The following is a 16,906-nucleotide window of genomic DNA, read 5'->3' as shown; positions in this document are numbered from 1 at the left end:
CCCTCTATTGTGAGGAGGGCACTTTACCAGAAGTGAGCAGCAGTCTGCTGGACAGGCCTTTAATTCCCACTGAACATTCCTCGGTTGGCTGGAGCCCTTGGAGGCTTGTTTCTGAGAGTCCTGGTGCCTCTAACTTCCCAGCTTACTGAGGCAAATTGGAACAGGCAAGGTAAGGCTTGAAGAGGAGGGAGTGTAACGGTAGAGCTCGGCGACCAGAGCATACATGCCAACAGACCCGATTCAGGCGGGAGACTACCGATTTTAAAAGCCAAAAATGGCTTTATTTTAGCAGTCTCCCGCCTGAAATTGCATTTTCTACAACAGAAGTCAATGGGGAATTTTCATTCTCCCGATTTTTTCTTATAAATCTCCCACTTCCTTGTCCTTAAATGTTGGCATGTATGCCAGAGGGACAGAAGGGGAGATTCACAAGGAGACTAGGGAGCAGTGCTACTTGGAGCATGTTTGCCAGGGCTGCTTTTGGTGTCCCAGTCTGGCCCTGGCAACAGTTGTTACGAATTTAGATCCTAAATGGGTATTCGGTAATGGTCCAGGCAAACTTGAGTCCCTGATCTTATTAGAGTTGTAGAATGATTCAAGCTGAACTATCAACAGGGAAAACAGATTTGCTTTGGAACATAAATCAAAAGTTGATTTAAGTTTTCAGTGAAGTAATTATCACTGATTTCTGTTCTAAGCAATATGCTTGTTGTAAACTTTAAACAAGCACAGTAAAGCAATGGTTTTGTCTCGCAGAACAAATGGGCCTGCACATTGCGGGGGATTGTAAGCAACAGCAAGTGTTCATTATCTCGAACTGCTGATATTCAAAGAACCAAAAAAACTGCAAAATCAGTATTGGGCAAAGGAGGGCAGCTTGTGTTCTTCCTGGGTAGAAGTGCTTTTTCTGCACAGACTGCATTCTGTCTTAAAGTGAAGAGCGCCAAGAGCAAAGTGGGCTGAACTTTGCTCTACAATGTACTACACCTCGGACACCGTGAGGAGACCAGTATAGAGGAATCTCATCCCCCTGGGGCATACACTGGTGGAGAATGAGATGGACTAGAAGGGTGCAGAAGAAAACAGCAGCCCAAAGAGCGAGCATGGTGGGTAAAGGCTAGTTGTTGATTGGGGGGGAGGGGGGGGGGGGTTTAATGACTGGAGTGGCAACATGACCAGGTATTGGTGTGACCAGAGTAATCCTTTGGATAGTGACTATGGGGGTCATTAGGATGGTGGGTGGACTGTTGGCCAGCCATCCTATCGTGAAATGGGACCACCCGCCATAAGGGCAGGGTCCCGTGGGCTGTTAGGATGCACCCCCACAGTGGCTGGCGCATCCTGCATTCCTGACATTGTGGCGGGCGGTGCACTCGGCACTGTCCACCACAATGCCAGGAAGGCATGTCGTGCAGTTCCATGCACAACATGGAAGGCACAGCACGGTGCCTGCCATGTTGTGCATGGAACTGCAGGGAGGTACCATATGTACCCCCAGAGTCCCTGGGGGCCTGCAACGGGCCCCCACAAGCAATTCCCGCATGCCTTTCTGTAGAGGCAATGCCGCCACGGAACGGCATGTTTCTACCCCATAGTAATATGGCTGGCGGTGTCTGACAGACACTGCCAGCATATTAAACTCTTTTCTGCCTGGTCGACTTGTTGACCAGGTGTAAAAGTGGCAGACGGTCTTTCAGTCTGCTGCGTTCCCCAGCCATAGTAATATAGCTAGAGGAAATGGGTGGCGGGCGGGTACGGATCTCTGGTGGAACGCCACCGCCATGCGGGCAGTGGCGATCCACCTGAGATCCTAATGGGCTCCTACGTGTGGGTTGCTGAAAAGGACATCTACGGCTTGGCCTACAATGTCTGTGGAATCGAGTTGGTTGTGTATGTCTAGGACAGTGACCAGGATTTTGGGGTGTAGCATTTAGGTTTGTTAAACCATTTGTTCGGGTCTCCAAGGATGCATAGGTTTGCATATATTGTATGATGTGACATTGTCTAGAGCAGTATGCGTTTCATTGCTAGATGGCTATCTGTAAATGAGAAAAGGACAGGTTGTCATAGGGTTGCATCCCACAAGGGCCTCAACCTTGTGTAAAACACCCCTAGCCTCAAAGATTGGATTATTATACATTTTTTTTACATGATGGATTAGCCCCCCTCCTTTTCAGGCTGGGATTGTCAGTTGGATAGCCTGGTGGAACTACTCAATGCAATACAGGTGCCACATCCTTCCTCTTCCCCCCCCCCCCCCCCCCCTGCCACGAGTCCGTTATTAACTGACAGAGAACCTAACTTTTCATAAGCAATATGGTACTTTTTTGTGTGCAGCGGAAGAGTGTACTCTGAAGTTGTAGTGTGTTTTGTTGGCAGTTGTTACTCTTAACGCCCTGCAGAAGGCTTTGAATTTTTCTTCACTGGGCTGGGGGCGTTGTTGGCAGGACCGGTTGAGGTGGGTAGTGGAGTTGCACAAAAGGTAGTCTTGCGCTATAGATTAGGGTGCAAGGTAATGAAGTGTTGTGAAGGAGTTTGCTTATGTTTAAAGTATGGAGAGTTTGCTATGTTTAAAGTATGGGTGAAGGGTGGAACATGAGGGCAATTTGTCTGATTTTAGCAATGGATGAGCGACATGAAAGTGTGTACTGAGTGATTGGTATATTTATTGCTTGTAAAGTGTGAGGTAGAGGTTTCAATTTATGTTGGATTTCGAAGTGGGTGCATGCAGATATTTTAGGATGCTTGGGTGTTTGAGTGAGATTTTGTTTAGATACATTTTGTTAGTCTCATTTTGTTGTGGTGTTAGGCTTCATTTTGTAGTAACTTGAGGGTGTCTATCTTAATGTGAAGGGCTGGTTGGTTGTGAAGCTGAAGAAGAGAGGCTAGAATTACGTGTGATGAGTGTTATATGGGGTTTTATAGCGCGCTCAATTACTAGAGTATCCTGGCGCAAAGGGAGCAATGTTAGAGGCCGAAGTAACAAAGAAAGCAGAACTTAAAATGCCAGTTTTAACAGATGGGTCTTATGTGCTTTTTTAAAAAGCACATAATTCGGATTGGAGCGGAGGGTCCAAGGAAGAGTTCCAAGCAGTTGCTGCTTTAACAGCAAATGACTGGCCTCCGAAACGGTAGCGCTGAAAACGTGGAACCGCCAGCCGATATTTGGTGGCGGAGCGCAGGGGACGATTGGGAAGATAGAAGGAAAACAGTTTCCTCCGATATAAAGGGCCCTGATCACAGATGGCCCTGTGGGCAAAAGTGAGTCTTGAATATAATTCGTTGTGAAACCGGAAGCCAGTGCAGACTGCGCAGATGGAGTCGGACGCTAGTTCGCCTGGAGATGTTAAACGGGAGTCTGGCAGTCGCATTTTGGAATATCTGGAGAAGATTGGTCAAATATGCCGGAGAGCCACTGAGCAGGGCGTTAGCATAGTTTAAGACGAGAGAGAATAGGCGCTCTAGCAACTGTTTCTCTTGCTGTTCTGGGAAGAAGAGGAAACCATTTTCGTAGAGGCTTAAGCATGCCAAAGCAGCCACAGGTGAGTTTTTTTTTTTTTAATGTGGGCCTGAAAGTTTAGGACTGGTGGAAACTGCCAATAAAGAAGGATTTCAGTTTTGTCTTCATTACATTTTAACTGGGCAGAAGCCAACCAATTAAAAAGAGGAGACGTCTGGATGGCAGCAGTTTCCAAGTCCGTAGCAGGCCAGGTGAACAGCAGCTGTTGTCAGCATAAGCTATTTTAGCACCCAGTTGTTCGGCCTAAACAATCAAATGGGTCATGTGTATATATTAAAGGGAAACATCCTTTACAACGCAACTTTTACCACGCAGTGCCTTTACGATGCCACTTTTACAACGCAAACCATTGCAACGCATTGTGCTGGGGGGCGCTCTAGGATAGGGAATAGGTTTAATTTACTATCCAACACCTTCCCTACTATCCACGGGGACTGGAGTTGGAATAGTAAATTAAACTATTTATCCAGCGCCCCAAAGCACTATGCGTTGTAAAGGCATGTGTTGTAAAAACAGCGTTGTAAAGGCATGCGATGTAAAAGCATGCGTAGTAATGTCATACTTCCATATATTAAATAACAGTAGGCTTAAAGTTGACCCCTGAGGCGCCCCAGTAGAAAGAAGCTTAGCTGATGACGAAAAAGCAGGTAGTCAGACCTGCTGAGACCGAAGTCAGCCACTCTAAAGCCCAACCAGTGACGCCAATGGATAACAGATGGGAAAGAAGGAGCTGATGGGGTACTGTATCGAATGCGGCAGAGGTCCAACCGAATTAAAGCGGCTCTGCCGCCAGCGTCCAAACAGTCCCTAATGACCTCCGAAATTTCCACCAAAGCAGATTCCATGTTGTGGGCAGTGCAGAATCCAGACTGGGCTGGGTGGAGAGCATGGGATGTTTCCACAAATGTATTTAATTGACGGAAGGCCATTTGTTTCGCAGACCTTGGCCATCCCTGGTAATAGAGATCGGCCAGTAGTTAGCTGGGACTGCTGGGTCAAGACACCCTTACCCCCCCCCCCACCCCCCCTCTGAAGTACTAGAAATCCTCAAACTCCTTCTCAGGGGTCTTACCAATAAGTAGTCCATTCAAAAGCAGCAAAGAAATCAACAGAGAATATGAAAAGACATCTTTATTACAATTAATTGTGAGGCTATGTCGCCCAGTCACACCTAAAGCAACTGAATGAGGCAGCCCGCTGAATGGTTTCAGCAGAGACCTTTTATACCATTTATTATGCCCTAGGCACACATTTTCTCTTTGAAGTACATTATTGTTGGTCATTCCCAGGACGTGCACACAAAGCACTGTAGATGACAAACCCACTTTCAAGATAAGTCCAGGCCAAAAACAATGTCCACATAATGCATACATTTTCTAGCTGACAAGGCCGGATAAACCCAAAACAGTAAGATCACAGCCCATGTCATAAATAGCTCGTGGAGGCAGGAACAGGAACAGATGGAAGTATGATAGGCAGGGTGTGTGTGCGATGAAAAGGTTTATGGCATGTTGTGCCTTGATGCTATCTCGCTCGGCTACTGGGAGAGGAACTGACCAAACAGATTCGGCCTGGGGCAATGTTGCAGCTTGCCCAGGTCAGAGAAAAGTCAATTAAGGTGTACGTGTCCTTTGGAATCGAATTTAGCTGTATTATAAGCCTATGTGAGGGCAACCCACAAAATGGCTGCCGTACACAAAGTGGAAGCCAAGGTTTCAGGACGAAAATGACGATTTCGAGGTGAAATCGTCACTCGAATATGACAAATGCTTGTACATAGTGTACTAGCCATTCTCAGTCTTTTGATATAAAAATCGTCATGCTACGACAAATTGTATTACACGAGTCCAGAATTTTCAGTACCACAGACGCTCCTTTTGCCCTTACATAGGCAATAACCTATACTCACGCTAGTCTGAGTCCAGGTCTATATTTATCAAATCATCAAGATGTTGCTGAAGCATAATCCTATTACTTAGCGACTCTCTCGGGACAGGTCTCCTTACACACGCAGTAGCACAAAGGCCATATATGGCAGGACCAAATAGGGAACACCTCTATCTGTAGTATGTGGTATAAAACCACACACCCAACAATTAGTGATGTTCACTACTAACTGGTATCGATGCAGAAACTGTACAAAAGGAATTATCAGTAAACTCTGACCTCCTAACTAGTCCATGTAAAATCTGGAAAGAATGCAAAGAAGTAGAAGTAGGAAGAGACATAGGTTGGGAGGTGGGTGCAGACGTGAATTGGGCAGCAAAAACAATCCCACCCATAAAAGACAATGCCATGTTTAAAAAAACACTAGAAAACACGTCATTAAGAACATATAGACAAAGTAGTGACCGCTATTACAAATGACATAATTTTTCACAACCCTAAGCAAAGGTAGATCCTAAAATTATCTAGTAACATTGCAGGTTTTCCTATGCATTTTCTGTAATTTATTATATTTTCAAGTGAAACAGTGGTGGCCCTCATTAATGCTCTGAGGTGAAAAGGGGATACTCTTCCACAGGAAATGGACTTTATTCTGCTTTTTCTAAACAGAATACTACTTAAAAATAATGCCAGTTGAACAATAAAATCATTCTCCTAACACTTAGTCTATACAATCACACGGAAACCTCTTGTGAAAACCAACTATGCCCAGAGTCTGTTCAAAAAGCCTCTCTGGCAAGCTTCTATTGTCCAATCCAGTCTGCTCCGGTTGTTGCATGGGCCTTTGGATTCAGGCCTCCCATGCTCTTGATGTTCAGTATCTGTTGGAGTGCCCTCCTGGCAAACACTCATAGCTCATTCACAAAGTCTCAATGTCTCAAGGCAGTGCACCGTATCTCTCCTCTGTGGCAGACACTACAGATTTTGTGCGCTTCAATGGGCACAGATCATCTCGTGCAGACCCGGGACCATTCTCAGACTCCAACACTCATCATTCAGTGTCAGAGGACGCTCAGGCTGCTCTTTCATGGGCACCAGAATGGAGTGCCTTTTGCCGCTCTTGGATCCTCCTGTGCACTGCACTTCCGTTGAAGCAAGGGAAAAAAAGGGGTGCGTGGCCAAAACTCAGGCCAGGGGGCTCAAGGGACTGCACACTGTCAGAGGTTAACCAGCACATAACAGGCGCTCTTTTGCACTGAAATCTCAAGGGACTGCACACTGTCAGAAGTTAAGCAGCACATAACAGGTGCTCTTTTGCACTGAAATCTCAAGGGACTGTGGCAAAACCAGCTCCTTCTTCTTGATGTTGAACGCCTTCTGATGAAGCAAGTGCGGTGCTTTAAACAGTTCATTGTACAACAAGGGGACTGCAAACCGGTGGCCTGCGATCTTCAAAGGAGTGGCCACATGCCATGGGACAATTCTGTCTTGGAATACACTGTCATTCTCGAAGGCAATACAAAAACAAAGGCAATAGGCAAAACAGTGCTCTAGTCTCTTCAATTGGGTTTCCGTGTGAGAGCATATCAATCATCATAGCGACATGGGAATTCTATCTGAATGGAGGTCCTCACACATAGTGGCATCGTCTAATTGGGTAAACACATTTTATCTCAATGATACATATAAGTGTTCCTAAAATACTCATCTAGAACATCTCAAAAGCGGGATCACATACATATTATCATAATTGTGCATCAGGTGGGACTATGCAATACAAAAGCTAATTATCAAGATGTGGAAACAAAAGGCAAGAACTAGAGAGTCCTGGTATTTCCATTATTTATAATATATCTGGTCCATCAAAAATTAAAGCAGTAAAAGAACTAAAAAACAATTTTAGAATAGGCATTGAATTTAAAAAAACTTAATGTGTCTCCTATTGAGGTGGAAAGTTTATCTTAGTATAGTATTGAGTCAGTTAATCAGTCCTAACAGTCAGACTGGAAAAACATCAGAATAGGCCTAAAGAAAATTCTTAGAAATCAGTCTAGTTATGCAACAGGGAATTATACATAAAATGGGGGTCCATGGTACATTACTGCAATCTGAAAGTGCGAACCTGAACAATATGCTAATAATAATAAAAAGCTGATTGGTGAAAGGAATACGGAAAAGAGAATAGGACACAGCTAAAAATCCCCAATAACTAGGCCTGAAACAGGTGCTTGGGTGATAGTCAGGCATGTGACAAAAAATGAAACCTGGTTTCTTTTACGGTCCAGAGCCATAGGAAGCAGAATAAAACTGACTAATGTGATATTAGGTCACTATGTACAAGAGTCACAAATATATAATTTATCCTTACGTCCAATCAGGATATATAATTTTAGGGCTGCCCTTTCCTTACAGGAAAGGGCAGTATCGTGACTACAAATGACACAATTTGCTGTTTATTTTTCTTCAATCCTTATAGCCAAATTTGACATACACTGGTGAAGTGTTATCTGTCTGGTTCACAATATAAAAAAAAATCATATCTGTGAATTTTAGTATCAGCGAAAATTTTACCCAACTGTTGACAGCGACACGTATCGTCATACATGTCCCTGATAACGACACGGGTGAATTTGTAATAATTTTTCAAGCAGCAACATACAACATAAAACATGCAAAAACGCTCAAAACGGACGTGAAGCCATCAGATATACTCGCTGTAAAACGATAGCATACATAAATGAGCGGTGACGCATAATACCGTGTAAGGATACCGTCCTTTTTGACAGTAGATCACCAATAGTGGGTATCTGCTGTCAAATACAACTTTCGGACACACAGAACCAGTAAGAACAATTCATGATAGAACAAAATACACAAACATGAAAAACGCATGGACATTTCTTTTTAAAGAAGTTGCGCAAAAAACACATCTTTGTCTAACCAACCAAACTCACGTGTCTTGTCTTCTTTAAATCACCCAGAACAATCCATGAATGGTCTGTAGGCAGAAGCAACAAAAAAACATACACAACCCACGAGAGACATTTCTGACAACAAGCGAATTTCAATTATAACCTTTAATCAGAAGACAAAACATTATACACATTAAGAAACACAAAAATAAATTTCCATTACTGAACTGTTACCATCTTGCCAGTCACCTTGCAACATGAAGCCCTTTTGACTTTTTAGAGGTAAAATCCTTTCCCTGACACCTAAAATTAGCCTCGTGCCACAATCTCTATGATAAAAAACTTCTGAATTGGCAAATCGTTCTTACTTATTCATGTAGGCTTCAAAATTTTAGTAAAAGGCTGCATCTTATTTTTTTGTCTAAGACGTAATGCAACACTTCGTTTTCGTTTTTTAGAGCAGAAATACAAATGTCATGATGTTGGGACTTTTAAAGAAACCTTTCAAGAAACCTTTTTTATATTTCTCTTTGGAATTAAGTCTTTAACTTTAAACCAGAAATTCTACCTTTCAGAGGCCTGTTTAGCAAGGTTATTCTGCATTTCACAGAGACAAGGCTCGATTTAAAAGGTCACAATGTCAACATGACAGACAGAAAGCCTACTACATTTACTGTGAAGAGTTCCCACATACCAGTTTTTAAAACAAATGTTTGCTACCACCCTATACAATGATACTCATTTTAGCAACCTAACATTGATGAACGTCTGAAATGGGCCCGCTAAATTTAGAACCTTCAACCCTGATATTAAACACAAACCTCTGCACCGGGCACATTGGCTCACCGAGCTATGAAAAACAACCTCAATAACAACCCACAAGTTTGTATTATACCCAAATGTATGCATTTACTGAAGACCGAGACACTTTCACTATGGTAAATGACAAGAATCTGTGTTAAAAACAACTATTTAACTCAATTTTGACTTTTATCTTTGGGGCACTTAAACCCTAACTTAAAACATGACATTTTTTGCGCCATTTTTAAAGGGCAATCAGTATTTAACAAAAGAACCAAAAATATACTTTAAAAAAATTGCTTAAAGAGAAGAAAACCCCATTTGGATGTCTTCCAGTGATACAAAGTGCTGAACCTTATTTTGTAACCCTCTAAAAACACTATTCTGAAATGAAAAAAATCCAACTGTGCTAAGTCCTGGGCCTAAATAAACGTTCCAATGCTATTTATTGCCTTCGAAAAACAACATCTGCTGCCTTAAGGCAGGAAAGGCTGAAAACCTGAAAGAGTGCTGAAACCTGAGCACGCTTTTAGTTTTACTGAAAACAGACATTTCAAGTTTTAAAAATGCACGTGCAAAAAGATGCATTTAAATCTAGCAAGAAAAAAATGTACTTTAGCTGAAGTGTTTGCCTTTAAAAAATGCTACAAATTTGTTTTGCTACCAAAGGCACAATTATTTTTGAGGCCCTTCATATTCCTAGTGAATGTGAATTAACTTATCTATTTTAAGCATTTAACAGTTTGCACATATGCGTTTTTGCTTAGTCTGTAAATTAAATAGCAACACATAGCGAATTTTAGCATGTGACATAGTAAATTGCTGGAGTGTCATTTAATTTCTACCTAATATTAATTCATCTGACATTTTACTTAACAGACTGAAAACATCAAGAAACCTACAAAAACATTGAGCTCATTGCAGACATAAAGAGAAAAGATTTAAACACTCTGGACACACAATACAGTGCTGTAGCTATTACTGAAGTTACACTAATGAGAAAAACCACATAGACATTGAAACACACATTGAACCCACAAATCGACACTCGAAAATAAAGCCATTTGTAAATACTAGCTAAGTCATATTTACAAGAAACCCGTATTATGTCATATTTTAATTCCCTGGGGATGCAGAAATCACCAAAGAAGAAATATGTTTTATAAATCTAAACCTATTAGATATCCCCTTTAGGGGAAGCCGGCTAATCCAAACGTATACAAAGTTGGCCAACACAAATCTCCAAATTCGCTAAGATCAGGCATCTTATAGCTCACTAATCTAGCTTCAAACTTCAAGGGGCTATCTCTATCGATACACTCGTAAATATACAAGACCCTCGGTTTTTGAAAATTGCAATATTCAAATAAAACTAAGGACAAATCAAACTAAGAACCAGGCTAAGGAAGCAAAGAACAAATGACTGGGAGCGACCCACTTATACTTAACTCTTACTTTTACTAATCAAAATATTATCCCAATTCTAACTGTCAAGTTCTAACTGCACTAACAGTCTCTTTTTTAAAAAAAAACACTTACGCCAAAAAGGTTCCTCAGTCAGGAGTGACATCTTTTGGAGAGTTTAAGTCAGAAAAATCAAACATATACTGGGCCGCAGAGACAAATAATCCCCCCGAACCTCTGTGCACAGAGTACCTCTTTTAGCAGATTTCTGTCTTGCCTGCCCCAGTAGATTTCTGTCCTCTGCCAAGATTACTCCTCCAGATAGTCACTTCTTGATGAGGCCCATCGTTGGTCGTGCCATTTGAAGTACTAGAAATCCTCAAACTCCTTCTCAGGGGTCTTACCAATAAGTAGTCCATTCAAAAGCAGCAAAGAAATCAACAGAGAATCTGAAATATGAAAAGACATCTTTATTACAATTAATTGTGAGGCTACGTCGCCCAGTCACACCTAAAGCAACTGAATGAGGCAGCCCTCTGAATGGTCTCAGCACAGACCTTTTATACCATTTATTATGCCCTAGGCACACATTTTCTCTTTGAAGTACATTATTGTTGGTCATTCCCAGGACGTGCACACAAAGCACTGTAGATGACAAACCCACTTTCAAGATAGTCCAGGCCATAAACAATGTCCACATAATGCATACATTCTCTAGCTGACAAGGCCGGATAAACCCAAAACAGTAAGATCACAGCCCATGTCATAAATAGCTCGTGGAGGCAGGAACAGATGGAAGTAAGATAGGCAGGGTGTGTGTGCGATGAAAAGGTTTATGGCATGTTGTGCCTTGATGCTATCTCGCTCGGCTACTGGGAGAGGAACTGACCAAACAGGTTCGGCCTGGGGCAATGTTGCAGCTTGCCCAGGTCAGAGAAAAGTCAATTAAGGTGTACGTGTCCTTTGGAATCGAGTTTAGCTGTATTATAAGCCTATGTGAGGGCAACCCACAAAATGGCTGCCGTACACAAAATGGAAGCCAAGGTTTCAGGACGAAAATGACGATTTCGAGGTGAAATCGTCACTCGAATATGACAAAAATGCTTGTACATAGTGTACTAGCCATTCTCGGTCTTTTGATATAAAAACCGTCATGCTTCGACAAAGTTTATTACACGAGTCCAGAATTTTCGGTACCACACCTCCCCCCCCGAACATGCGCTGGATGGGGGTCAATAGGTGATCCTGATTTCAGGGATTTTAGGACTGCTAATGGATCCTCTCCCGAAGGTGGGGAAAATTCCTCAAAGGTGTAAACTCAGGAAGAGGGTAGAGAGGAGGGCACAGGAGCCAGGAAGCCCTAGCTAAGACAGGTAGTCCGTAGGTTGGCGTGGATCCCTGCTATCTTTTTATCAAAAAATGAGGACAGGCCCTCACACCAGAGCGCAGAAGAAGGCACTATTGGTTGCTCGGCGCAAGGGGAAAGAAAGCTATTGACAAGCGAAAAAATGTCCCTACTGTTACTGTTCGCCTTAGCAATCCTACCTGCAAAGTATTCGCTCTTAGCTGTTCTAATACTAGCGTAATGGTCCCTCTGAGCTACACGTAGGGCCTCCTTGACAATAGGGCAATAGGAGAGCCACCAGCGTTTTTCCAGTCTTTTGCAACCGAGCTTGAGCTCTCTTGGACCGCGAGAACCAGGGTTTGGAGGGGGTGGAGTGGGTTTTAGGTCTAATGCTCCCTTTGGAGGAGGACTCTACCCCCGCGCACATCCAGGTATTAAAGGTCTGCACAGCAGCGGTCCGCTCCGTGCCTAGCGCTGGACGACTACTATGAAGGGTATTGGACAAGGTAGACAAATTAATCTTCTGGGGGCAAATAACAGATTTACAATTGACGGGAATTTTATCAGAAGACCGATCAGCCTATGATCTGACCACGTAAGGATTTCAGGGTCCGATACAGATGGGGGAAGATTCGAGCAGACCACATACAGGGTATGGCCCCCGTAATGTCTAGGTAGCATGACCCATTGGGTTAGTTGGGCAAGGCTGAAAGACTCCAACAGATATTTGGAGTCTGGTAGCTCGGCAACTTCCGTATGAATGTTGAAATCGCCCAGGAGGAGAAATCTAGGAAACCTCAGGTGCGGGGCACAAAAACATCAGCCAATGCCTTAGGAAAGGTCCAGTGGGACCAGGGGGACGGTAGATCAGTGTGCCACTCACTGTAAAATGGGGTGAAAGGGTGAGAGAAATTAAAAACTTCACCATCCCCTAACTCATCAGTCACTGTGAAAAGACCATGTGTCTTTAAAAGCAATGGCTAGCCCCCCCCCCCCCTCCCCAATGCTTGATCCCTCCTAATTATTTTAAAGCCTCTGGGAATAGCAAGCTCAATGACGGGGGCACTGGAGTTAAGCCATGTTTGTTATGAACAGAATATCAAGATGACCATCAGACAAAAGTTCGAATCTGTCGGCGGCATGTTTGCTCATGGACTGAGCATTTGAGAGCCGCCGCAATTACTTGTGAGTGATTAGTGGCGCGAGTGGAAGCAACCAAGGTTTGTGCAAGACTAAAATCACACACTGGACAGGGGCTGGAGATGCCGTCGGTCAAAGCCCATGGAGCAAAGCCCGAGCACTTGACAGTTTTAAGTGATAAAAGTTTTTCTCGTGAATAGTTTATTGGGGCATCAATCAAAGTGGTAGGGTTTCGGGCAGCATGACCAGCGCTAGGCGGGCCCGAGGTGCGGACAGGTGCAGACTGGCAGACCTTTGGCTTACCTTCGGCGCGGCACGACCACTGTGCGTTCGAAAGAGCATGTTAAATTTATGGCTGCACCTCCCTCCCCCAGCTAGAATGCTGCCACTGGTCCGGGACTACACGCAAGATGGCCGCCCGCCCCTCCACTCAATCGGCAATACAGCAGCGGTGAAACGGGGCAGGGAAGGCACACCTCAACACACCAAATAAGCTTAACAGGTAAGTGTATCGCCCACAAAATAAAATAAACTGAGCGATGCAATCCAGATAAGAAAATAGGCAAGGTGCCTCTTCGTGGGACTCGAACACAAAATTATTTAGCAAAGTTGATTAAAATGCAGTAAAAAGTTAAGAACTTAAGTATGGCCTCAGAGCATTAAACGGGTCCGTATGGGAGCTGCCACCACCCACAGAATCTGAGTGGCTAAACTGGTTTGGAGCAATAGTTTTAGGTTGAGTGGGGGAGGGTTTTGCCTTATTGATGGATCAGAGGGCTGTCTGGTGAAGCAATAGAATAAGAGTTGAAAGGTTTTAGTGTGGGGTAGAAAGTGAAATTTTTAGTAGGCAGAAGGGAGCTGATAGATTTGGTTGTGAATGTGGGTGTTAAAAATTGGGTTTCTGGCTGGCAGAGGTCTGCAACCTGGACCAGCTGGAGCCGCAATCCTAGTCCAGGTAAGTCGCAACACGTCCTAAATTCTGTGATCACCTTCTGGTAGCTTGGCACATCAGTCTGGCTTAGTTTAAGAGGCAATTTGTAAAGTATTTGTGCAACCCTCCAAACAACATGGTAAACAAAATTTGGAAATGGACTAGGTCTCACATTTGTTTGATTTGAGCGTTTGGCTTTGTAAATGGCAATGTGTTTTACCCATGTGTTACGGAGTGCATGTATGCATAAGTAGTGGAATTGTGGGTTGGAATTGTTTGTGGAGCAGCATGACTTTTAAGGAAGGAGAGTGAGTAAGTGAAGAGGAGCATGACGCACACGTGAGGAGAGTGGCAGAAAGAAAGTTAGAAGAGCAGTGTGAGGCACAAGGAGAGGAGTAGCGCAAGGCACAAGGACTGAGTGAGGAGTACCAGAGCAGTGCGAGGCACAAGGACTGGGAAAAGCAGTGTGAGGCATCAGGAAGGAGGAGACCAGCGTGAGGCAAATTAAGATCCCTTCTTTCTTTTTAGGTTGAGGACCGTAGGCTGCGCTTGTGCAGTCTCGGTCAGAGAATTAATGTTTTCTAGAGTGGGGCTTGAACCCGCCCCTCTTCTCCATTGGCTGGCTTCCTAAACAGAGGCCAGCCATTGGAGGAGAGGGGCGTCACTCCGTTCAAGCCCGTCTTTTTCAGATTCGGGGGTGTGTTTTTTCGCTTCTTTCTTGTTTTCGTTCTCTTCCCATTGGCTGGAATTTTACCTTCCAGCCAATGGGAAGAGGAGAGCATGAAAACCACGCCCCCCTAATCTGAGAGACTATGCTTTCTCCGAGCCATTTCTGAATGACCTCGGAGAAACATGGTGGTGGTCAAGGACACCCTCCCTCTCGCCGAGGTCCCAGTCTATTCCTCATGTAATGTACCTTTTGCTACCTCTTGTATTTTGTTTGCTCACAATTGTCACTTTGCTTTTGTAATTTGTTCACTTGTAATATCCTCATCTATCATTACTGTTCCTATTGTGAAGCGCTCTGACACCTTCGGTTATAGTCCGCGCTATATAAAGACTCATAAAATAAAATACCATCACCCCCTGTCGGTGTCTGGACTTGTTTTTTTATCGGCCCACCCCGCATTGATGGAAGAAAAAAAGGAAAACACGAGCCCAAGTCGGCGCCCGACGGTGGGCTGGGCCGGCCGAGATAAGAGATAAGCCTTGCGGGCTCCATTTCCGCTTCCCTGTTTGGAGTTCTTTCATTGTGAGTAGCGCCTCCGAGGGGGTCATCGGGACAGGAGTCAAGGGGGGGGGTGGGTCGACTGCGCCTTCCCCCTGCACATAAGCTGTCCTGGGGAGTCCCTCGCTCGCGGCCCCCGAACTCTCTAAAAACCTCCCCGTCCATTTCCCTCCAGGGCCGGCGTCAGTCTGGTGCAGAGCGGGGGGGGAGTTTGGGGGAATGTCTCCATGCCTGGGGGGGCAGGGGTGGGGATGCACACACGGAGGCAGATCAGCAAGCAAACTAGCACCACAAATTGAACATTAAAGATTAAAATGCAGTAAATAATACCTGTGTCTTCGTTTCCGGGAGGGGTGATGGAAGCCTGCATTGTAAGGAGGGCTTCAAGCTCGGCGCATGCTTATCACTGCACTTGTCAGCAGCTGTTCTGGGGAGTCCCTCGCTTGCAGCCCCTGTCCTGGGGAGTCCCTCGCTCACGACACCTGAACTTTCTAAAATCCTCCCCGTCCATCTCCCTCCAGGGCCGGTGTCAGTCTGGTGCAGAGCGGGGGGGGAGGGGAGAGATGTCTCCATGCCTGGGGGGGATGGGGGCGAGGATGTCTCCATGCCTGGGGGGGGGGGGCGGGGATGCCTCCATGCCTGGGGGGCCGGGGGCAGGGATGCATGCACGGAGGCAGATCAGCAAGCAAACGCTTGGATAACTAAAAAGGCCCGGTTTGGGCCACAGGGCAAGTCAGACAGAGATGGGCACTGGGGCGAGCAAGACAGCTGCTGAATGGAAAGCCATATTTCAGGTGTGCTCTTGGACTGACCGCCTCCCGCCCGCTCCATCTGCATGTCCGCCGACAGTCATTAGCTCAGACAGGTGGCCGACCTTTTTTCAAAAAGAACTTCAAAATGTTTGGGGACGGTCCCTAGGAGAGATGAGAAAGGAGCTTTGAAAGTAAAACCTCTACTCTGACATTTTAAACATTTATTTTCAATGAAGGGGATGAGGGGGGCAATAACACTGTCAAACAAGTGGCTGGACCAAGTCCCCAAGTAGTACTCATTTTATTTACAACTAGCAGCCCGTCCCGACGTTGTCTGAATATGAATTGCTGCCGGCAGATTGTTGCGCCCATTGGCCACACCCCCCAGAACACGAAATATTGCTCAATAAAAATGACCATAACAAATGCCTAAATCCTAATATGTGAGCGCCCTCCATAGAACTTCTGGCGGGAGGTGTGTCTAAAAGTGTATCTCTGTGCTGGCCATCAATGGGAGAGACCTGTGCATTTTTCAAATTGGTGGTGAAACAATATGAGTATGTTGCTGGAGATGTGGCCCGCCGTGCCAGCAATGTACTTACCGGGGGAGGGATAGGCCTTTTCCGTGGAGGCGGGGCCTCGTTTCCAGATGTGCATCGTGCGAGTCCTGTGCGCAACAGAAGTGGTAAATCTCCAGTGTGCGCATCAGGCGTCACCGGATGATAAGGCAAGATTAGACTTCCTGCACAATGGCCCCTGTTTGCGCTCCTTCCGGCCCTTGGGAATAGCGACATGCCTGACCTACATACAGTAAAGCAGGTGCATGGCACTGGGAGCGCGGGGCAAGTGCACCCGGAGCTGGAATGTACGCTCGCTTTTTTTTACTTTGTAATGCCATGCCATGCCCTGCACACGCCCACGCCCCCAGCACAGGATATGAGACATGGCATGAAGGGCGGAACGTACCTCACGTTTTCGTAATGCCG

This window comes from Lissotriton helveticus, chromosome 2_1 (assembly GCF_964261635.1).
Source record: "Lissotriton helveticus chromosome 2_1, aLisHel1.1, whole genome shotgun sequence".
NCBI classification, from domain to species: domain Eukaryota; kingdom Metazoa; phylum Chordata; class Amphibia; order Caudata; family Salamandridae; genus Lissotriton; species Lissotriton helveticus.
This window is presented reverse-complemented; position numbering follows the sequence as displayed.